This window comes from Rutidosis leptorrhynchoides, chromosome 11 (genome assembly GCF_046630445.1).
Source record: "Rutidosis leptorrhynchoides isolate AG116_Rl617_1_P2 chromosome 11, CSIRO_AGI_Rlap_v1, whole genome shotgun sequence".
NCBI classification, from domain to species: Eukaryota; Viridiplantae; Streptophyta; class Magnoliopsida; order Asterales; family Asteraceae; genus Rutidosis; species Rutidosis leptorrhynchoides.
In genome coordinates, this window is record NC_092343.1 from 390,942,919 (window position 1) to 390,969,954 (window position 27,036).

A 27,036-nucleotide genomic window follows, 5' to 3' on the forward strand; every position below is an offset into this window, starting at 1 on the left:
ACGAGTATAAATGTACTTCACTAAGTAAATGTGTGCATGAAAGTTGCTTAGCCTTGACCTAAACAAGTAAGTTGTATCAATTAACCGGTTACGACATAAGGTCGAGCAAAATGTGTTCAATTAGTCCTATGGCTCGTTACGACTCGATTATATAGCATGTGAATCACGTTGTCAAGTTTCATACAAGAATCAAGTATAAAATAATATTAGAACGATTGCATAAGTGTTTGTTATGTTTGAATAAAAGTCAACTTTGGTAAAAGTCAACGAAAAAGTCAACGGGGTCGGGTTGGGTATCCAACAATTTTTCTATGAAAGATAAGCATATATAAGTATGTTGGCCAAGTTTCATGTTAATCGGAGGTGCGTAGCATAGTTAGAATTAAACGAAAAAGTGAAATTTTAGATAGCCAATATCGGAGCGCCGCTCAGGGTATTGGAGCACCGCTCCATGTATCTGTTCAGCAAATCTGGCAGTTTTGATTAATGCACGAATCTAACTTCAAACAACCATAACTAATGAACCGTAAACATTTAAAACACGTATCTTATATCGTTGGAAAGGTAATTTGACGAGGAATACAACCAAACAAATATCATCAATCAACTTCCTCATTAACAAAAATGAAAACCTCGTCAAATGATCATTATTTAACGTTTCAAGCTCAAAAAATGCAAATGGTGATTCGGGAATCCAATTTACACATACGATATGCCGTTTCGAAGGTAATTGCGCATACAATACAAATAAACACTCGCTAATAACATATCATAGCATTCAATGCATCAAAAGCTTGTCTTAAGGTCTATCAAAACCCTAGTCAAGAATCACGAAATCATTAATCATGTTAAAGTAAGGTTTTCATGTCATCCAACGTACCAAATCGATGCATATGAAGCTAGTAACACAAATAACACATGAACTTTAACATCTAACAACATTTAATCAATCAAAATCAAAGATTAAACTAATCCATTTCAAGGGTTCATGCTAGTTACACCAAATAACAAGATCGAGCATACAAATTACATATCCGACATCACAATGAGCCATAGACACTAATTAACACCATTTCAAGTCTAAAGGTCTAATTTATGAAAAATTAGAGATTTTGAAAAGCTTACCCCAAGCTATGAAATTGGTACCAAATTGAAGAGGATGAAGAGAGGATCACGAATATGTAGTCGGATTTGTTGTAAGCTTCCTAGATGTGAAATAGATGATGATTCTTTACAAATGAATAAGATGGAGAAAATATGGAAGTAAGAAAAAGAGAGAGATGGTGGAAGATGGAATGAGTGGTGGGTGGTGACTTTGACCATTTGACCTAGTTACCACTTTGGTCAATTGGCAAATTTGGCCCCTCGAGTTTAAAAGCGGGTGCGTGAATTAACCGAACGAATTATTTTAAATACATTAAAGTAAACGGAAATGTTATAATCCAATAGCGAAAATATTAAGAACGTTAGCTAATGGAGGATACGAATCTAGATACGAACAATATTATCAAAAATAAAAAGACGGGCGTTAAAACAATTTAACGAAAAAATGCGGGATGTTACACCACGATTATATATTATCTAAACTTCTAGACCTTGTTCATTCACTCGTTCCAACCGCCAATCATCACGGTGTACTAGCAGAAGTCAACGAGCTTCGCGCTCGAGTAGTGACTTTGGAGAATATGATGCACAACTTACAGGCATCACAGGCACCATCAACATCAGCATCAACAGTACCATTACCACCACCAACAACAACCGCATCTTGAACATCAACTTCACAAATTGTCTCCCGAGCATCAACGACATACGCCCAGTAGATATCAAGGAATACCAACAACAACAAACGATGAAGTATTAGTTCATAACTTCATCGAAGAAACATTGTACGACGATTATGTAATTTCTAAAGTTTAGAGATTATCTATTCTAGCCTTAACCATAAATCAAATGAGTTTAATAGTATATTAACTCATTAAATCTGTATTACATCTGAATAAAATATATATACATATATTTTCATAAAGACTGTAATAAAATTCTCTTGTACAAAATATTAACTTGTGAAACTTTTAACGGGGAGGTAATACCCGAGAGATATATAAATTCAAAATTAATATGTTACATTCTTCGAATCTGATTCAGCAATCATCAACTATACTCATCCAAATTTGATTACATATTCTGATTTTGACAAATCAAAATCCAAGTCAAGATTTAACAGAAAACATCAGTCTTAGATTCTTACATCTTTCAAAGCTATACATTGACTTCAAAACTATGCTAGAACATTAATTCTATTCATAGAATCCTAGAAAAATATTCGTACCGTTCAAAATCTTAGAACATCATATGTATATTAGCGATTACAATCGGTATTCAAACCTCCGGAATTCCTGAAGACACTTCAAACAATGAACAATCGAGATGATGATCCAACCACATGTTACCCACAGTCATACACCTGAAAAACTCTCGAAACCAAGGCCATTGTTTAACACGTATCCGTGTCAGATTCTTTGGCATTTATTAGCAAAAATAACTTTGCGATCCTTTTTCAAAGTAGCAGATTTTGTCACAGCTTCAGAAAGTCAACTTTGACTTTTCATTCGGACTAACCTTATTATAACTTTGATATATACGTTGCCCTTTCGCCATCGTTACCAGGGAATCTTTTATATTCCACCATATTATCAGCAGATGTACCAGCAACTTCGGCTTTAGTCTCTCTGAAAAATATCTATATTATTCATGAAAACCCATCATCTACTCATCTGCATCCTGTAATTATAATTGCTATACCAACTATCGGAAATCATCAATCATCAATCTCGAATCTCGCAGCGATTTCACTTCAACAGTTATATATGTACATATAATGTCTATCTCCTAGACTTACATACTTCGAATGTGAAGTTTCTGAAAAACACCCTAAACTGTGAACTAGTTCTCTGAATTTTGAAAAAACGCTGATGAAGCAGCAAAAATTATAAACGACCTTAACAGTCAAGAGTTTGATAAGGAATAGTGTGTTGGCAAAGCTCAGAAAAAGAGAAGGTATGGAACTGAAAAACGGATTGAGCAAACTATGAAGGAGGCTGTGAACAAATCACAAAGACTAAACCTGCCATCAAAGAATCCAAATGATTCAGTTTCTACTGAAGTCTTTAGCGAATACCTTACTCCTGACTCTAAACCTTTACGGACAAATCTTATTCATCATCCATCAATATTAGAAATTCTAAGATATCATCGTATCTTCATTATAAATATCCTCGATATTCCTGAAGATATTTTCATAATTATTCTTATCTGAAATCATTTATCTCTTCGCACTATTAGTGTTACATCATAAAGAAAACTGTTTAGTTTCTATATTCTGTAAACCTTCGAGTTTACATTATGAATGTTTTGAAGTAATGTTGGGAATTAAAGCATGAGTTAGTATAATATAATGACACTTGATCAACGTGATTATATTACAGTAAGTCATGCTGAGTTTCTAAATGAAAGGTGATGATTCACAGACTATAACGTCATCATGTGCCATGTTACATGACTCTTACATTCTATCTAATCCATAAACATATCAAAAACATATTTTCTTGATAGTCCTATCTTTTCCCTTGGATTCTGGTATTTTGACAAGTCAGATTGTGCTATTACCGTTTCTTTCTTAGAACATTAACTATGTTCATTTTGAAATTCATATCTACGAATTCTGGACCATTATTCGCTTGACTTAAAGTCGGGAAGAGAAAACAAAAGAATGAAGCTCTGAAATAGAAATGGGAGTATAAATCGTAGCAAATAGAAGAGAACATTAATTGTGAATGTCAATGATTATAGAAGACAGAAGCAGGAACTTTGAAATATAAGGGAAGAAATAAAGCCCAACAACAACTCAGAAATTACAAACCGTGTATATCGATGCATATAGCAATATAAAGAAACGGGAGAACTAAAAACACTAAAAACCAAGAGTATAGAAGAAGTAAATAGATTCTTCCGGCGTCAGATGAAAAAGAAGAATGACATATATGAAAGTTAGGAGTATATCAAGAATCAGAACTGGTGGAACATATTGACGAATGCTTTAAAGTATGAATTGATGGAGGAAGAATAGAAGGTATGAGCTGTGGAAATAAGGAAATGAAGAGTGTGGATTTATAGTGAAATATCCGACAGGGCAATCAAAACAGATTATCGCATTTAACCAAAGAGGATCATAATTTCCTTAATTTCCGAAGAATCAAATCTTATTTAGATTTCGAAGATTTTCTTCTAAAATTCCTTGAATTCCAAAAATCAACCGTGGCTACGTCACCGGATAAGACGAACATGTATTTACTCATTTTCACTCTTTTGCGATAGCTTCACTCGTACTCTTCACAAAATCAAATTGATTTATCTATATTACCCAATGATGATAAAACTCTAATTTCTAGCTCGTATGCATTATGAAAACATACTTATTGTCAGCCATGACCATCCCAATCAAATTTTGGGACAAAATTTCTTTAACGGGTAGGTACTGTGACAACCCGGAAATTTTTGACCAAATTTAAACTTAATCTTTATATGATTTAATGTTTCCGACACGATAAGCAAAGTCTGTAATGTTGATGTTTCAAAAACTTTGAACTGTGTTCATGTAATCAATTACTCTTCGACTATTCCCGACGATTCACGAACCATTATGTGTAAATAAATATATAAATATATATAAATATATATAAATATATATATATATATATATATATATATATATATTATTAAAAATTAAAATATTATATGAGTTAATTAACTATGTAAATAAAATAATATATGATATTAAAATAAATCTATATATATATATATGTAAGGTATATTGAATGTATATTTATATGGTTTCAAATTTATTTAGTAAACGATAATAGCACTCATTTGTCAGTCGATCGATATTTAGTAAGTTAAATTCAAACTAATATGATTTAAAAACAAACGGTGATCCGAAATGAGTGATATAAATTATAGACTTATTAGAAATGTATTTAGAAGCTAAATATTAAATTTTAACACTTTTTATATCTTACCTGGGATTGAGCACGAAATTTAGTCCGTGATAGATGACGGCTAAGGAACCTACACGTTTCTTTTAAATCCCTATCATGTTGGTATTTAACATTTGAATTTATTACATATACTGTTTCTTCTGTTTTCTATCACTATCTATTATTTATATTATGATGTGTATGTGTATGAAATGGTTAAAGACACACATCAACCATTTCCCCACATTATTATTACTCTATTATATGCTTATGCTTTCTACCAACTCACCATCAAATTATTAATATGACAATATTACAAAATCCATCATCACTGTGCTTGATTGCTTTCTGTTACAACACATAAACTCAAGTGTATCATTTACGTGAATTAACATGAGTATAATGTTTTGCTTTTGTTTCTTGCAACCACTTCTGTTTCTTTTGCTATCTATCTAAATATCTCTATATATGCAAGTAGATATACGTATATTGATATGTGGAATCAAACACCTTGACACCTTTCCCCATTTCACCTCTTGCTTTCATCATCCATAACCCAGCACATTTCAACTCATCAAAATGGTTGGCCACTTCTTACTTTTTCATTCACAATTCAATGCATATTAACAAAACACTTTCTACTTTCTGTTTCATATCTTAATCACGCTATTCTTATAATACATTTACATATGCAAATATATTAGATATATACATATATTACATATATTCTTGCAGAGAATAGAAGACTCACACATATAACACTCCTTCCTTCCTCTCTCATCATCCCAACACCCATCTTTGTGCTACAATCGAGACCCAAAACCGCCGTTGTTGTTCAAACCCAAGATCATCTAATAATCAACCTCCTTTTTCCTGTTTGACAACCATAACAACAACCGCCACAACAACTCATCATAAACCACCCTACGATTTCTGTCTCTATCTGATTATCACCATAGCACCACCTCCTTCTCCATCTAACCATCATTTACTGCCCACTGCTGTAGTTCGCCTTCTGTTTCTAGTTGAAGAACACCAACACCCTTCGCTACAGCTAACTGCTTCTGTTTACATTTATCTTCGTGTTACCAACAACCCAAAAACAAACATCTCCTTCATATATGCTGCTGGTTCTGCCCAATTTAAACGATCATCGAAGCATAACACGACTGCTACTACCCTTCTGTTTTTGCTGCTTCTATTCGATATCCAAAAAAACCACCCAATTACTGTTACCATCGAACGTCTTCAATAGTTGATGATGTTTTCTTCTTGTCTGGTCAACACAACCAAAGACCCAGATCACCACCTTTTCTTATTCAACTTATCATCACCGAACCACCGCCACTACCACTGCAACACTCGAAAACCACCTCACCACAGACCACCATCATGATCATCGTTCCTTGTTGCCAACATCTGCAGATTAATAATTGGTATATTATTCATACCTAATACTCTGTATAAGTGAAATTCATTAAATAATTAGATGATAACTGAATACTAAGATTAATTGCTCCAAGTTCACTAATAACAGATACAATGAACACAAACCCTAACTAGCGAATTCAACATCAATTCTCAAAATTATCAGCAAAGTATTTTCATAAATAGAAGTAATTAAACAGAAAACAATAGAACATTAACCTTTAAGTTTCTTAAAACAGGTGAGCGAACAACTGAAAATTTTAAACAAATTAAAAATATGACAAGATGTTCATATATTCATACGTTACCAAATAACAAACATATACATATACTCAGTCAAAATGATCAGTTACATCTATCCTATTATGGTTAATTACAGCGAGGTTTACACAATCATACGGACTCAAATGAAAGAGAAATTGAAATTAAAATCAAATTACAATTGATATTGTAACTGTACCTATAAAAATTGGGTGTTTAATTGATGATGAACGAGAGCCGAAAGGAAGATAAGATGATGATGTTTTGTTGCCTGTTGAATCAACCGAATCGATCTGGTGGTGTGGCCTGCATCGACTGAAAACTCAATTACACCATCGATCAATTTGATAATGTTATTAGGTTATGTGGATCAATTCTATTATTGGGCTTCTATAAAAAGAATTGTGTATTGGGCTCTATCTAATTAGGAATGGACTTCTAAACCCATTTAATTAACGAAATATCATTATTATCCCATTTATTATTATTACTAATTATTATGATTATAATTATACTAATACAAATATTAAAATTTCAGTTATTATTATCATTAATATTAACATGGTTACTAAGATTACTATTAATATTATCAAAAGTTATCATTATTATTAAAATGATCATTAATAAACTTATCACCTTATTATTACTATTATTATTAATATTTTTATCATTTTTAAATCTAATTATTATTATTATTACCAATATTAATTTAGTATTATCATAATTACTATTTTAACAAACAAAAGATACCTGTGTAAAAATATAAATATCATAAGTATATCTAATCTACTATCTTAATATAAAAATAACATATATAGTTATATACTTTAAACTAGTAATATATTACATAATAAATTAATACATTATTATTTTAAAAAGTAATATATTATATAATTAATATATAAACTAGTTTGAATATCATTATATGTTTTAATATATATATATATATATATATATATATATATATATATATATATATATATATATATATATATAATTGATATAGGTTCGTGAATTCGATGCCAACCCTGCACTTGTTAAGTTTAGTCGTATGAATATTTTTACTACAAAATATTGGATTGTGAGTTTCATTACTCAATTTTTAAATACTTTTGCAATATATATTTTTGGGACTGAGAATACATGCGCTGTTTTTATAACTATTTTATTAAATGCTTTTGAGATATATTTTTGAACTGAGAATACATGAACTGCTTTTATAAATGTTTGACCAAATAGACACAAGTACTAAAAACTACATTCTATGATAGAATTATTTGGATTCAGAGGTTCAATTTGCACTAGGTACTATCGGTGAGAAATTTTTGCATTGCACGATGCATTAGCTACCGTTTAGCTACCCTCGGTGAGAAATTTTTGCATTGCACGATGCATTAGCTACCGTAGGTGATTTTATGTAGCATTAGCTACCCTCGGTGAGAAATTTTTGCATTGCACGATGCATTAGCTACCGTTGTAAGATTGTTTATCGGGAGAAATTTTTGCATTGCACGATGCATTAGCTACCGAAATGGTTCGATTTAGTAGTTACTATCGGTGAGAAATTTTTGCATTGCACGATGCATTAGCTACCCTTTTTAGCTACCCTCGGTGAGAAAGTTTTGCATTCCATGATGCATTAGCTACCGTTGTAAGATTGTTTACGATGAGAAATTTCTGCATTGCACGATGCATTAGCTACCGTTGTTGAAATTGTTTACGGTGAGAAATTTTTGCATTGCACGATGCATTAGCTACCGTTGGTGAGATTATTTGTAAGATTCCGGTGTTCTTCATATGAATGATTTTACAGCAGTGAGTAGACCTGCACAGATTGATTTCTAAATATGAGTATCTTGTGGTCTATTATATAATTGGAAATGATTGATTTTGATAAACTAATGAACTCACCAACCTTTTGGTTGATACTTTAAAGCATGTTTATTCTCAGGTATTAAGAAAATCTTCCGCTGTACATTTGCTCAATTTAAAGATAATACTTGGAGTCATTCATGGCGTATTTCAAAAGACGTTGCATTCGAGTCGTTGAATTCATCAAGATTAATAATAAGTCATTCATAGTTTGGATATATTATGAAATAGTATGCATGACTGTCAACTTTCGTTATAATGAAAGTTTGTCTTTTAAAAACGAATGCAATGTTTGTAAAATGTATCATATAAAGGTCAAATACCTCGCAATGTAATCATATGTTATTGTATTCGTCCTTATGGATTAGGACGGGTCGTCTCAACTAGGTCAACTAGTCAAGCTCCATCCTTCTCCACTCATTCACCTACCCAAACTTGATAATTTCACTTTTGCTCCCATTTCACCTTCATCAAAGAATAATCATCTATTCAATATCTAGCAAGCATCAACTCAAACAAATTACATATTTGGAATTCTCGCATCTTCCTCTTCAATTCCATACCAACTTCATCTCTTTTGGGTAACTTTCTAAAAACTCTAGATTCCTTGTTCTTGATGTTTTTGACTTATAAAAGTGTTAGTTAGTGTCTATGGCTCGAGTCTAACATGAATATATGATTTGTATGCTCGATCTTGTTGTTTTGGGTATAACTAGCTTGAACTTGAAAAGTAACTAGTTTGATCTTGAGATTTGGTTGTTTAAATGTTGTTAGATGTTAAAAGTGAATGTATTAAATGTGTTACTAGCATCACTAGCTTAAATTTGATATGTAGGTTGACTTGGAAAGACTCCATTAACATGATTGTTGAGTTTATGATTTTTGGTTAGGGTTTGGTAGCCTCAAATGTGAATTTTGATGCATTAAATGCTTTGCAATGTTGTTTGTAAGTATTTAGTTGTATTGTATGCATATTGTATGCGTAATTACCTACGAAACAGCATTTTATATGTGTGCATTTATTTCCCGAATCATCAAAATGCATTTATGAACTTGAAGCATTTATGATGAACATTTAATGAACATTCAACTTGGATTTGATGATTGTAAATGATGTTTTTGTGTAATGAAATGTGTTTATTTGTATTCCTCGTTAAATTACCTTTCCAACGACATAAGATACATATTTTGAGTGTTTCCGGATCATAATTGGTGGTTGTTTGAAGTTTGGTTCGTGCACTTGTGAAATTTCAGCATAACAACAATCTGTACACCATCTGGACGCCGTCCCAATCTTGGAGGCCGTCCAGTCCTTCACTTCTGGACGCCGTCTAGACATTCTGGACGCCATCCAAATGAACTACAGATTTCTGCTTTGCTTGGTCGTTTACCGTTTAATTATAACTATGCTACGCACCTCCGATTAACATGTAACTTGTTCTAACATGCTCATATATGATTATATAACTCAGAAAAATAGTCCGAGACCCGACCCGAACGTGTTGACTTTTTTGTTGAATTTGACTTGACCAAAGTTGACTTTTATTCAAACTTAACCGAATACTTATGCAATCGTTCTAACGTGCTTATATATTTGTATCTTGCATGAAACTTGACAATTTGACTCACATGCTATATTAATCGAGTTGTAACGAGCCATATGACTAATTGAACAACTTTGACCGACTTCATACTTTACCGATATTGATACGACCTATTGTTTAGGTCAAGACTAGCATACGTTCTTGCACACGTTTACTTTGTGAAGTACCTATATACTCGTGCACTCGAGATGAGATCATAGTCCCATCTTTTGAACAACTTTTATTCTTTAAATCATGGGATGAGAAATACATACGTTTTATACTTTTATACTTTGAACACAAGTACTAAAACAAACATTCCACATGCGAGTTAGAAGAAAAAGCCTCAATTCAATTATCATTAGTTACACTTGTAGGGTATAAACGTGAACTTATGTTGTGTAGATCCATACGGGCTTGACGCGCCCTCATTCGGACGGTTCGCTACCGTTAGCGGATGAAATATATTTTCGGGTATAGTGTAGGTTCTAACACTATGATAACGGGGTTCGTAAAACAGTTAAGTTTGATAATTGGGTGCTCGCGAACGTACAAATACTTTGGAATGCAAACGATTTGGATAATCAACTTTATATTAAATCTTGTGGTTCAATACAACATACTTACTAAACCTATGATTTCACCAACATTTTCGTTGACAGTTTTTTCTATGTTTTCTCAGGTCCTTGAACGCTATGTGTTACATGCTTCCACACACTATTTTGATACTTGCTTGGATATCGAGTATATATGCATACATGGAGCGTCTTTTGACTTCAATTTAATTTGTGTCACATAGGTTTCAATTGTACTTAAACGTTGTAACGTAACTAGTTGTTAAACTACTTTGTAAAATTTAAAAAATCTTTACATTTGAAATGAATGCGACATATTTTGGTCAAACTGTGTTTTAAAGACTTATGACCACGTTATGAGACCTAAGTTGACGGCGCCGTCAATGACGATTTTGTCGGGTCGTCACAATATAACCAGTTAATATGATTAATTTGTAGTTATTTTTAAATAATTAATTTGTATTTAAATTATAAAATTCGTATACATATATATATGTATATATATATGTATATATATATATGTATATATATATATATATATATATATATATATGTTATATAATTATATTATATATTCGTGTATACATATATAGATTCGTATATATATATATATATATATATATATATATATATATTATTTATATTCATATATATACATATATATATATGTATATATACGAATATATATATATATATATATATATATATATATATATACAAATTTTATAATATAAATACAAATTAATTATTTAAAAATAACTACAAATTAATCAAATTAACTGGTTATATTGTGACGACCCGACAAAATCGTCATTGACGGCGCCGTCAACTTAGGTCTCGTATATATATATATATATATATATATATATATATATATATATATATATATATATATATATATATATATATATATATATATATATATATATTATATACTAAAATTATATTTAAATTATATATTCGTATATATGTACATATATATTCGTATATATATATTATTTATATTTATATATATTTAAATTATATATTCTTAAATGTAATTAAATTATATATTTTTAAATGTCATTAAATTATATATTTTTAATTGTAATTAAATTATATATATATATATATATATATATATATATATATATATATATATATATATATAAACACACACACACACTTATATATGTTTTGTGTAGGAGAAACAACGATAACGTTGCAAGATATTCAGATTTTATGGGGTTTACCCATAAATGGAGATGTTGTGTCCGGTACATGGCGCAACATGGCGCCGGCAGAATGGGCTAATTTTGTTGGCCATTATTTAGGGATTGATGTTCGTCCTACTGAATTTAAATCAGGACACATCAAAATATCTACTTTATGCGCGGAGCAGTGTTGTAAATCTCCTTATTTCTCACCGAGATCTCCCCGAGATCTCGTTTTTTGGAAGGCCACCGAGACGAGATGCCCATCTCCCGAGATTTCTCATTCATCAGGGTCAAACTTGGTCAAAGCCATGATTTCTCAAATTTTCTCGCTCATTTCTCGAATATTCTCATAAAATCTCGTAATTTTTCAGATTTACTCACACGTTTCTTCGATTTACTTGTAAAATCTCGCAAAATGTATACAAATGTACATATATTTGTTTATTTATATATATTTTATATTATAAAAACTAAAAAGTCAACGTAAGTCAACGTCCGAGATCTCCCCGAGTTTTTTCCGAGATGCCGGGATCTCTCCAAAAATGTTCAAACGAGATCTCCCCGAGATCCGAGATGTCCAACCTTGGCGCGGAGTTGAATTAGCCTGTTGGTGACACTATTATATCTCAGCGACAACGGGCTGAGTTTATATGTTAGCTGCCATGTCTGGCATTCTATTCCCTGGCAGTAATTCCACCAGTGCTCCATTAAAATATGTGTTTAACCTCATCAACTTTGAACAATTGAATTGGAGTAGTGCGGTGCTTGCACATGTATATAGAAATTTGTGATGTATAACTGAAAATACAGACCAATCAGGCATAAATGGTGCGATGCTTTTAGTACAACAATGGTTGTATGTAATAATTTCTAGTCTTGCGCCAACTCTTCGTCACGATATAGACTTTACTTCCAATATTCCGTTGAATGGACCGTATGGTGTGAGGTATATTATTTTTAATATATATACTTCTAGTTACTTCTAGTTCTTTTAGTTATTTGTAACTATATAAGTTATTTTCATTAATGTATGTGGTTTGGACCAAAGAGCTTCATAGATACACCCAGTCACCCACACATGTATTGAGTACGTGTCGCACAAAATTTTTGGGGTTACGCCCTAGTGAGGTATATAACGAGGATATATATAGGGGCATGATCAATGGGGAAGTAACCAATCGTGGGGGGGGGGGGAGCCGGGGGAAGCAAATTTTTTATTTTTTTTCGTTTTTTTTGGAATTTTTTTCAGGCATCAAGATCACACAAAAATATGCACATTTAAAAAATAACATTCAATGAAGAATTTTTATTTTCGTTTATTTTTTGGAATTTTTATTGTTCGTGAAGAATGTGAACGTTTTTTTTCCATGTTTTGTGAAGTAAAATTTAGCCCGATTTAGAGTTTAGGGTTTAGGGTTTGGTGTTTTAGGTTTATTCCATAAACCCAAAACACCAAACCCTAAACCCTAAACTCTAAACCGTTCATGTTAAAAACTCAATCTAAATCCTAAATCTAAACTCTAAATCTAAACCCTAAATTTCTAACCCTAATATCTAAACCTTATAAACCCTAATATCTAAAACCTCAACATATGTGACGATCGCTCCAAATCCATATGGACGAACACGTCATTCATTGATTTCATTGCGAGGTATTTGACCTCTATATGATACGTTTTGTAAACATTGCATTCTTTTGAAAATGCACACCATAAATGAATATTTAAATCAAAGGTTTTCGACATCTGATGATTTTTACATATAGACAATCACCATAAATAATAGTTTACAACAGTACTTCCGTTGATAATGCAGTCAAAATAAGATACATGGTGATGATTTGGTGAATGCAATGTTTCCTTGAAAAATATGTCATGTAAGACTTCATGCACATAGCTTGTCTAACATCTAAGCAAACAGCGGAAGACTTCTAGGAAACCTGAGAATAAACATGCTAACAAGTGTCAACAGAAAGGTTGGTGAGTTCATAGTTTTAATATTACACATAATCCGTATATCAATGTGGATTACAAAAGTCCAGTTGTATCATTTAAAACGTTTATCAATATATTTTAATTAAAAGGTGGACCACAAGATTTCAGTTGTTTCATCCAGAAACGTTTATCAAAATATTCTACAAAATTGAGCACCCTGGTAACTAAACTTAACGTATATAATTTATACCCTTTGTATAATCATCTTAATAATACACGCAAACCAACGTGTACACTTCTCAATTAGCATACGTCCGTTAAAAGGCTAGTGCTCTAGCTCGGACGGGGATATCAAGCCCTATGGATCCATATACTACTACTCGCGCCCACCAGTTCTTATAACTGGCAGTTAACAATTACCAAAGCTAAGGGATTTTAGGTTCAAACTCAGTGTAGAATTTAGTATGTACTTGTATCCATTGCGTTTAAAATAAATTGCATGTATTCTCAGCCCAAAAATATATAATGCAAAAGCATTTGAAAAGGGATCAATGAAACTCACGAAAAATCAGTTTTAGTATTTGTATTCATTTCATAAAAACAGTTATAAAAGTAGCGCATGTATTCTCAGCCCAAAAATATATATTGCAAAAGCATTTAAAAAGGGAGCAAATGAAACTCACTGTTTAATATTGATATACAATATTGTAGAAAAGCACGTAGACGCATCGGAGATGATAAACACGAGGTTTGATTCACAAAAATACCCTCGAACATTACCCATAATTTCCTTGGCAATAACCCATATTTTCCTTAGCTCTAGCTCGCTCGGAAACTTGTTTTGAAAATTACTTGGACAGCACTCCGTCGTAATATTTTATGTACATTATTATTTTTGTATCGCAAAAATAATAATACTAATAATAAAAATAATAAGATTAATAATAATCTTAATAATAATAATAATAATAATAATAATAATAATAATAATAATAATAATAATAAATAAATAAAATAAATACGGAGTAATATGTATATTTGTGTATGTGTGTGTGATTAACTGGTCAAAACTCGAGAATTTATAGCACCTGACCCATTTTTACACCCCATGCGATCGCATGGGGTTTGTACTGGATAGCCATGCGATCGCATGGCTAAGATTTCCAGCTCAGAACCTTTTGTCAATTAGCTTGTCGACATGATTTTATATTAATATAATATATATAATATATTTAATTTATATAATTAATTATATATTATATTAAATTCACATGCATAGTTGACTTGTAATTTTCGTTCCGATAAATCGTACGTCGTCACTTGACTTATGTCCCGATTCCGGTTTTTCGAATGTCCTTTCGTACATTTAGAAAACTTGCATTTTACGTTTCGTGTCACGTACCTTTGTCAAAATATAGCCTTAAATTATCCATAACTATACCACTCATAGTATATCTTAAACTTTCGAATGTTTTGGTCATTTACTTCTATAAATCATCGTTTTGTTATTTGTTAAAATACATTTTAAAAAAGTGTTTAGTGTAGCAAAGGCAATTTTTACTGTAGCAATTCACTGTAACAAAGTCAATTTCACTGTAGCAAATAGTGATTTTCGAAAACACTGTAGCATTTTGGGTACTGTAGCAATTTGAAAATACTGTAGCAAATTAGTGTTTTACTGGTTCATCTTAAACGCTTTAGTTAACTTATCTGAATATCAATTGAATCAATAAACAAATGTTACTATCGTTTACTAAATAACTTTAAATCATATATATTCAATTAGATATATAAACCAATAAGTTTAATGTACGGTATCATGCAATTAAAACATTGTTACCTTTTCAAGTTATAGTATATATGTATCTATTTACATATAATTGTTCGCGAATCGTCGAAAACAATCGAAGGGTTTTTAAATATATAAAAGTAGTTTAAAAATTTTGAGATTCAGTTTTACAGACTTTGCTTATCGTGTCGGAAATGTTAATCATACAAAGATTAAGTTTAAATTTGGTCAGAAATTTTCGGGTCATCACAACATACGCTCGAAAAACACGATAATTGTTATATATTATTTCTTCGAGCTTTTTCCCGCCAAAATAAAGATATTTATCACAAAGTGTCATTATAAAATGTTCATATTTTCATCCAATCTATAATATTCGTGAACAAAGTTTTTTCAAAAAACGAAAAAAAAAATTTTGTTTCCCCCCGCTCCCCCCGATTGGTTACTTCCCTCTTGATCCTACCACTATATATATATATATATATATATATATATATATATATATATATATATATATATATATATATATATATATATATATATAGGGTCATCATCAAAACATTCATTGCAATAAATGTTATCATTTATTTCTTCGAGTGTTTTTCGTCAAAATAATAATATTCGTCACAAAGTGTCTTTTTTAAATATTCATATTTTCATGTGATCTTAATGTTTGAAAAACAATTTTTCAAAAAAAAAAAAAAAAAACGAAAAAAAATTACTTTTCCCACTTCCCCCCAAAAAAGTGCTTCTCTCTTGATTGAAACTCTCTCTCTCTATATATGTATATATATATGTATATATGTATATATATATATATATGTATATGTATATGTATATGTATATGTATATATATATATATATATATATATATATATATATATATATATATATATATATATATATATATATATATATATATATATATATATATATATATATATATATATATATATATATATAGGTTTGAGCCCGTGTGTTGCACGGCTACTCAAAATCTGTTTGAAAATTAGTTACATATAGATATAATTTTTATTTTTTTTGTAAGGACCTTGGTTCACAATAATAACATATAGATGAATAATGACACACAAATGAATATGTATCATAAGTGGTCTACTAATTCGCTTTGCTAAACTCTATGTGTGATGAACCATGCCAAACCACAATGGTTGTGCCAGAAAAAAAAACACCTTCTACAACAACAACATTGTATTAAATAAAGGACAACACATACTGTAATATTATAAAGTTTATTATAGGACCATACAGACTCACTATTTCACCGACTAAGAAGCAAATACGAAGAGATGTAAAATAATAAAAAGTTATTTATATATTTGTAATAATTATTTAATTTTTAAGGTTATTAAAAATGCATAAGTATCGTTCAAAATGTTAAAATGATAGATATGTTCTACTATAATTAAGCATATTTTTTTTATTGGCTAGTTTCAACAATCCCTTAAATTTAGGGAACCAAATTGCTAAGTAAACGTATTTGTTATCAATCATTTATTTAATTTAGTGGGATTAATCATAATCAATGAGAATTTGACAAGTGTAAATTCCACTTGTCATTAACTCCTTTTAAAATGGTTTTGTTAACAATTAAGATAAACAATTCTCTCTCTTATATATATATATATATATATATATATATATATATATAAAGTTTATATATTATATGTAGATATTAAAATAAATTGATAATTTATTATGTTGTTGAAGTTTGTTTGGCTTCAGTATGGACCGATTTTGTACCGACTACCCGCTGAGTGTAGAACTGATACTAACATGTGGACATACCGTGCTGCGATTCTATTTTGGGATACTAACATGTGGACATACATGTGGACATACCGGACTTGTTGTTCACACCGCAATAGCGTCATACCATACACGCCACAACCCTACGGTCAAGAGAAAACTTGGATATAAGGCAAACGAACCCGCAAGTTCTGTACATAAGTCAATGGTATGAACTAGCTCAGAAGGTCTATATTGGTACGTTGGGGGTGTGCACGAGCACGACTCAGCGTTACTTCCATGGTACTATGCGCGCACAATAGTTGTAATACGTGATATTAGAATACCACAATCCGTCAACCAATATCGTGATTGGGGAACATAAGAGAATCTTTATGTAAGTAACATAATTATTTTATAGCATTTATGTGAAATGAATTTGTTTTAGTATTTTTTTTACATTTACCTACTATGCAGGAGGAGAGTTTAACAAGGATAAGCGCGATGGCTGCAACTCAAATGCAACCAAACAGTCAACCAAACCTGCAGGCTTTTGTTGACTTTCTGCGTCAGTTGATGGGTTTCACGCATCAAACTCAGCAAGATCCGGGTTTCCAGTTCCATGGTACACAAAACTACCAATGGCCGGATTATGGTTTCCCTCAGAATACAAATCAGGGCCAATCCTCAACTGCCACCCCGAACCCGGACGTGTCTATATAGGATTATCGTGATTGGGGAAGTGCCCCTCAACAAACTCCAAGGAACTCTCCTAATCACCTTATCATATGGGAGATATGGGAAGTCTATTATATGGACATTAAACTCCAAGGAACTCTGCGTTTGAGTTGGGATCTCAAGGAACTCAATCATATGTTCGACGAAACTCTCCCTTCACGATGCCGGATATGGGAGGTCCATCACATGTTGATACGAATCTACATGATGAGGAGGATCTAGCAACTGATGAGCCCGAGCCACAACCACAACAACTCCGGAGGAGTGACCGTGTTTCAATTCCACCACCATGTGATACCGGCAGACACAAACATGGGCATAGACGTAGACGTTAATTGGGTGTATTATTAAATTAATGATCGTAATATTTAGTTTTTTAATGAGAATTCGTTATTAATTTTATTATTAATTTTATTATAATGATTGTATCCAAACTGGCAAATGAAACATCGGTTTGGCTCAAAATCTTACAAACCGGCTTTTAAATTATCTATTTACCTATTTTTATAAAAATCGAGTTTGAATTTCTATTTTTGTAATATACTATGGAAATAATTCTATTTTTTAAAAAAAATTCAAATTAGGCAGACATGAGGAACCACTATAAATAGAAGAATCATGACCTCGTTTGGAGATTAGACTCTAGGCATTTTGAAAATTATATCATTGCTCTTATTGTAGTATAAGTGTTCAGGAAACTTATATGCTTAATGATATAATGATTGTTTTTAGCATCGTTTGTATTCTACGTAATAATTTAACAATCCGTCTTTTGTTTCATGTAGACCACTTTTTATGTTTAAAAATTATATGAAAGGTATTAATTATAAGTGTGAGATTCATAAATGTCTATTTCTTCATTAGTTTTCTGGCAATAACATTCAATTTTATTTAGTTTCTATAAGAAATTGTTGTGGTGGCGATGATATGTTAGTTAAGTTCTGTAGTAGTTTGTTATGAGTGGATACATCATCACATACTAGGTACAATAATTGATTGTATTCATTTAACAAGAAGGTAATATCGATATACATCGCCCTAATACTGTCTAAAGTATATGCTCACTACTTAAAGCCGCATTTATGTTATTGAAAGGTATATTCTAGCTTAGATTTGTGTTTGTGTATATATATCAAATATTACAGTATGGGTATATGTATGTATTAGATGTAGTGATAGGATGATGACGAATCAGATGAGATGATGATGATGATGATAAATCTGTATATTTAAACTGATGCCAAGATTAAAATGGTGTAGGTTGAGAGCATCCTAGATATGTGTGTGTTTGAAGGTGTAAGGGTATGTGTGATTATGAAAGCTTAGATCTCTTTTTAAGCTAAGGAGAAGTATTTATACTCCCAAATACAACTAAGCTAAAAATATTACATCTATATATATTTTGAACCTAGCAATCTCTCCATTAAATGTAATTTGTCGTTGAGCATCTCTTGTCTTTGATATTTTGAAGAAGACTTGTTAAAGGCTTGTTGTTGCTTGTCTTGAATGTAAGTTGGGTTCTCTTGTATCTTCTTGTAGGTAGTTTGTTTTTGGTAGATGAATAACACTTGTTGATCATCTTGAGATCCTTGAATTAATGAGGATTCTTCTTCCAAAACTCTCATAAACTTTAAAGCTTTGATGTTGAGATGTTGTGTAGTTGATATCTTGATGAATTTGTGATTACATCTTCTTTTGGATGTTCTTTTATCTTTGAGAAGTTCTTGTGTGTTGTTGTGTCAGAATCTTCTTTTTTTTTTTTTTTATTCTTTTTAATCTTTAGGTGAGTCTTGTTTTGATTGATTTGTCTTGGAGTGTTATTGTTGCGAGAAAGCTTTGAATGAGGAAGCTTGAGTTGTGTGATCTTCTTTTGCTCAATCCCCCTAGAATGATGCGATCTCTTGCTCCCTCTCAATTGAACATTGGTTGTTTCTTTGCATGATATTGTCGTGATTTGACCTCTGTTGGTGTGGAAGCTTGATTGATTGGGTAGGCTTATTGTAGGTGATTTGCTAAAGTTCTTAATTTCGTGTAGATTTTGATTTGGTGTAGATCTTGAGATGATGAGGAAACTTTGGCATCACATAAAATATTGACCCGAGAATGAGTAACAACTTTATCTTTTTCTCTCTCCCATGATGTGTTTGTAAGACAAATACATAATGAAGAAACTGTTAATACAATGAATTGAACTGCATAAGTAAGTGATCACAATTAATTGAAAAGGAAGGTGCCAACTACAGCTAACCATTGTGTTTTAGGATAGCGGCACTACAATGAAATGTTTCGAAGTCATATATTCTTGTGATTTGAAAAGAAGTTCATGGATATAGTCCCATGTGACTTAAGGGTATTGGGATGTCACTACAACAAGTGTAACATTTGTTCACACATATTTTTAATCACTTTTAAAAAGGGTGAAATTTTTATTTAAATTCTTCACTCTTGTAAATGTATTGAAATTTAGTACATTTAAAAGTGTACAATATCATTGTAGTTTCACACGTAATATTGTAAGGTTAAAAAGTTCGTAATATTGTAAGGTTAAAAAGTTCTCACATATTCGTAGATAACCCTCACCAGACTTGTAAAGATTTTGACAGAATGGCCGAACGTTAAGTCCACTAACGGTTCAACACACATAATCGAGTGGCCTAAGGCATGAAGGATTCGTAGTTCATGGAACATACATGAGCAAATTTAAGAGAATGTTTATTCGCTCAACTTATGTTATCACGTAAGAACATAGTATCTTTTAAGGGGTTTTAGGGACTTGTACTTGTAGGCTAGCAATCAGAATTATATTAAGATATAAACCGTAGATACATGCCATCCTTCCATAACTAACTTAAGTTAGTTAAGGAAACCAAATCGGGATTCATGATTCCTTGAGTTGCATGTTAAACATAAGACTGTTTAAAGATCACATCCAATGGTATAGACACACCCCAAAGTGCGCGGCTATACCCTTATGCTTAAATGATACGTGGCGTGGACGCTGAATATGCGACTTGATATGTTTATGTTGTGCTCAAATTCAGGGTTGCATGTGCCTAATATGCGGACATATAGCTATGCGCATGATTTTCCTTCTCAATAACAATTTACTTTCATTCAGACAACCTTATTCTCCACCATTATCACATGTTACTTTAATTACCCCCACATATTTCGACAGGCTACATAGTTCTCTCTAGTTCATTGGTGGTGACCTGACTTCCCATAAAGTCAGGGGTTTGACCCATGTGAGCTGCACAATATTTTCCTTGAGGTTATCCGCCCATTTTATGGGCCTCAAAGGTCTCAGACATTTTGCATTCAAGCCTCACCCGAGAGAGTTTTACCACACGTGATGTCCGTATGAATTCTCCGTGAGTTTTTCCTCCAGAGGGGCGGTAGGACTGTAATGTTCATCTTAGAAAATGACCAGGTGGGTGAATTCTGACGCCGCGTTCGAACCCGTGTCAGTGACTTCTAACCACCGTCAAAATAATTGAAAACAATAATCGTAAAACTTAAGTTATAATATATTTTTAAAACGCAAGTGAATGTATAAATTTAAAAAAATTAGCCAGAAGCTAAGTAGTTCAAAAACTTCAAACGACTCTCACAACATAATCCCAATAGTTAGAAAAAACCCCAATAGTTAGCAAGAACAACACTAAACAATTCCTACACTAATTACCACACAATACAAAACGCAAACACAAACTCAAAAGACTAACTAAACCCTTAAATGATTATCACCAAATACCAAAACGAAAGGAGACACAAATAATTATAAAAGCCTGAGTCAAAAACTTAAGTAGCCGAAATATCAATGAACATCCACGTCAGGAAAACCATAGTGCAATGTTCTAAATTACGAATCCGGGGATGAAAATATTTCATCATCACCATCTTCTTCTGTCATAATCCCTAACGTATTAATGGCTCGAAAGTACCAATTAAACGATTAAATTTATTACGATATATGTTACGTTTCAGCTGGTTTTTCTATAATGTAATTAAATAATGATGCTTATATAATGCTCTGTTATTCATCTTCTTCTGACGAAGATGCGTTACCAAACATCACGAGGACCCATCTTACATCTTTTATGGCGAAACCCATACGTTGAAAGATCCGCCGATAACCGAGTCAATTTATCTATATTACCTACCACTATATTATACTAATGTACCAAAAGAAAAACCATTTGCTACTGTGTGGAAAAAGGGTAATTACCCCGAAAACCATGGAAAAATTAGTAATTTACTTTTATAAAAATCTTTTTTATTCCTTTATTTACAATTTTTTTCCTTCACTTTTTTCTCAATATCACATATTTTAAAAGTTTAAAAAATCACTTCGAATTACACACCTTATCAAAGCGCGGAAAAAACTCCCTCGTTATCATCATTCGAGATTCAGGTTACAAAATAGGCTCAAGATCAGTTTTCTCATCCACTTCCTTTAATTCATTGACCAAGAATATGCTCAAAACTACTTATAAAAGGCTTGTTAAAATTAAGATTAAAAAGTTGATCTGTTTAAAACGGTATCAAAAGGCCCAGAAGATCTAATCATCCAATTAGACCTCAAAACCTAATCAATGGACACATCCTTTGGGCCCACAGAAACGTCATCATAAATGTTTGGCCCAGCAAAGATTAAGGTATCATCAAAATCCTATTTTGGCCCATTAGAATCCCTAATAGAAACTTTGATACTATAGCAAAAACTTAAGATTGTTTATGTTGGTGCAAAAAAGTCCCGAGTTCGTATCAACCCGTACAAGTTAAATATAAAAGAGACAGTCACTGTTAGGCTAGTTGATCGACAGTTGGGATTGTCGATCGACTGAAGCCTAGTTCAGTATATAAGGAGTTTCGTGCTTCACATTTGGGGTTGATAAATCTCCATAACCCTAACCGTTTCTCTCTAGTTTCTAGCTGATCCCAAAACTCACAAGTCGAATTAACAACTCTAGACATCGATCTAATCCGATCTATACGATCCGGTTCGACTAAACCGATACTCGAGAGTCAACAATTTGCTAGAAACATCGATTCGAAGATTCGAATAGATTCAACAAAGTGGTATCAGAGCTAGAGTTGCAGGATCGAATTGTATTCGGGTATTTTCGTTTTTGAGTCGTTAAAAATATTGGATTTTTTAGTGTTCTTCACATTTTTACGTTTTTGCCCTAAAATTTTAAAAAATCTTTTTCATGTGTTAAAATCTTGAAATTGTTTGTTGAAAAACGTACCTTAGTGTCCAACAAACTCACGTCAATTTACAGATCGCGTTTTCAATTAATATTCAATCCGTAATCGGGTTTTAAAAGTCAAAAAAGTCAAGTTTTCTTTCGAATTCGTTTTCGTAGATTAAGAGGTTGTTTTGAAAATCTAAGATTGTAGATGTGTTAGGAAGTACAAAATGCACCTAGTTGCAAGTTTTTAGGGTCTAATTCACGTTTTTGAGCCACTTCCACCATCAACCACCGCGCACCACCACGCACCACCGAACCACCACCAAATTCTGCAAAATTAACAAGAACAACCCCGTTTTTCCTGTCGATTTATTGTCACCCTCTAACAATCGACTGTGACGACTCACTCAACCGATTGACGTACCCACTCGATCGATTGTGATTGTACCAATTAACTTTTCGACAACAAAGACCATCGACCGACACACCCAAGTCAGTCGACCGATAGACGACCATCGGTCAAAATATCCTTGTCAGTCGACCGTCAGTGAAGAAATAAGCAATCAAGAAATTTATTAAAGTTGCAGGTCTGTTACGTTATTCTTTGTTGAAGAAGACAGCAAAACAAGGAAGCTTAAAATATTTAAGATTGCGTTCATTTCAGAAAAGTTACCGTGGTTCGGTGGCAAAGTGTTAAAGGTCTAATCAGGAAGTTAAGAGTTCAATCTAGAGGTGCAGAAAAATTGGTTTTTTTTCGATTTTCAGTTTTTGAAAAATCAGTTTTTTTTTAATCTGTTTTTTGAAAAATCAGTTTTAGTTCAGTTTCGGTTTTTCCGAATCAGTTTGTTGTCGGTTTTAAATGTTCGGAATCGGTCTTTTCAGTTTTCAATCGGTTTTTACCGGTTCGTTTTTTTCGGTTTTATTTCGGATTCGAGTTCGGTTTTTTCCAGATCCGATTTTTAAATGGTTATTCTATTACCGGTTCGACTATTTTTTTAGATATCGATTTTTAACGAATTAATTTTATAACATATAAACAACTATAAATAATATAAACAACATAATCATATTATAACGCTTAACAACTATATATAATATAAATCAAGATAATCGTTAACTTTTATTCAATTCAAACCATACAATTATACAAAAAAAAAAATACTAATACGAATACATTTCGAGCTTCGTCATGACCATCACCCGGAAACGTATTCGAGTACTTAAGTATATCAAGCTTCGGCATGTCCATCACCCGTTATACTTAAGTTTAGTAGTACTCAGTGTCGTCGTCGTTCTGTGATCCAATATATATACCGATTGATTCTGGATCAGCTAGTTTACATTCACCTTCAACTAATTCAGCACGCGGAGGTGATAGTCCTCTTTCAATTTCTTCATTAACAATAACTTCTTCAACATCGTTTAACATATGACCTTCCAAAGATACTTGATTTTGTATCCTATCCACACCATCCAAATAATCTTTCAAACAAACACATACTTCAACGGCTTCGGGAGTTAGTCTTGACCTTCTTTCGGATATAATTTGACCACTAACGGAAAATGCCGATTCAGAAGCAACCGTCGAAGCTTGGACAGATAGTAAGTCACGAGCCATAGCTGCTAAAATTGGATAGGTTGATTCTTTTTCTTTCCAATAAGCCAAGATATCAAAGTGGGCAAATTGTTCGGGTTGCAAATTCATTACAAAGCTCGAACCAAGACCAATATAATTTCCTAATTCGCTTGTTGGAGCCGATGATCGCTGACGTTTACTAGCGTCTTCACGTATTTGATTAAAAATGTTTATATTAATGTCGCGACGATGATGATGATGATGATCCGGCCCGAAAAGGATCAACGATTGGGTTTGGGCGTTGACTAAATTTTATTGCATAAATTTCAAATAATTTTTTAAAATTATCATTAAATTTAAAAATTTCTTTATTTATATAGTCGTGGTCGGCTTCTTCGGGGACCATCCCATCTTGCAATCCCAAATTATCCATTATGTTTCTTATTAGATATTCTACCCCTCCAACATTTAAACACGGATTAAGTGCCGCGGCACAAGTGAAAACCAAAGGTAACGTATAAAAATATTTTATAAATTTGTTTCTCATATTTCGAACCATTGTTCTAAACATTGGACTATGGTGGTTTTCAAATTCGTTTAATTTATACGTCATTAAATAAAGTTGGTTTAAAACTAACGAGCTAGTTGGGTAATAAACACCAGATAATTCGGTAGTTGCCTCTTTAAAAACTTGTAAAAAACTAGTTAATTCACCTAGTTGCCCCCACTCTTGTTCGGAAATAGAAACGGACTTATTTTGACGTACAAGACCTTCATTAAAAGTGTGTAACGTTTGACGTTGCCGTAATATATTTTCAAACATTATACAAGTTGAATTCCACCTAGTATTATTATCATAACAAGGTCCTAACGGTACTTCATTACATTGTATACGAAAAAATCTATAATTCATTTGTCGTTCGTTGCTCGTACTATATATAGTTTGTAATAAATTTCTAAACAACATTTTTAAGGAATCGCATATTCTTAATGCCGATTTCACGGACAAATTTATAACATGAGCAACACAACAGGAATGAAAAAATGCTCCATCTAAAATTGGTTTTATACGACATTTTAATAAGTTCATACCTCTATTATTATTAGAAGCGTTGTCTAGTGAAATCGTGAAAACTTTGTCATCTAAATTATATTCACTTAAAGTGTCATGTAAAATTGTTCGTATATTATTTCCATTATGTGGATAAGGAAATATTTTAAAAGCAACTGTCCGTTTCATTAACAACCAAGACTCGGGATGAAACCAATGAGCCGTAAGGGCAATATACGAATTTTCCGTACCATGTGGTGCTGTCCAAACGTCAGTAGTTATAGAAACACCATATTTGTAATTTTGAAAACCTTCAATAATTTCATTTTTAGCCCGTGTCCATAAATTAAAAGCGTCAGTTCTAAGAGTTGTACAACTTACAGCTTGATAACGTGGTTGTAGTCGGTTCTTGATGATTTCTGTAAGTTGAGTGTTGTCGAAGTGGTTGAATGGAAGTGCTCTTTGGATGACGAACCTTGCCAAATCTTGTCGAAGCGCTTCTTGATCATATATGAAAACACGACCATCTGAACTGATATTAGCTTGCGATGAATCTTGACTTTCCGCTTTACAAGAAGTAGTAGTATGCTGTTTCAACATACTATTAGCCGTTGTTGCATAAAATTTGCCACATTTCTTACAACGAGCCTTTTTCGCCCCATCATTCATAATACATAACTCGTAATTATCCCAAATTTCGGGATTTCGGGAAGTTTTTTTTAATTTCCCGAATATCGTTATTTGAGTAAGTTTTGCTTTGTAAACTGGAAGTAGAACCCGAAGCGGATGCTTGTTGTGATAAGTTATCCATAATAACGAAATAAGAAAGATTATAGTATTATAGAGAATTGAGAGTGTTTTGAAACTAACCCAACAATCTATATTTATACTAACAATTTTATGGGGGTAAAATAGTCTAAATACTACCAAAATATACAAAAAAACGGCTAGTATCAAAAATTCAAAAAAATAAACGTTCCAGCAAGTTTAAGGGTTCATGTGTAACATTAAACAAATTTTGGGAGGTTTTTAGTAAAATAATAAAAAAGTAAA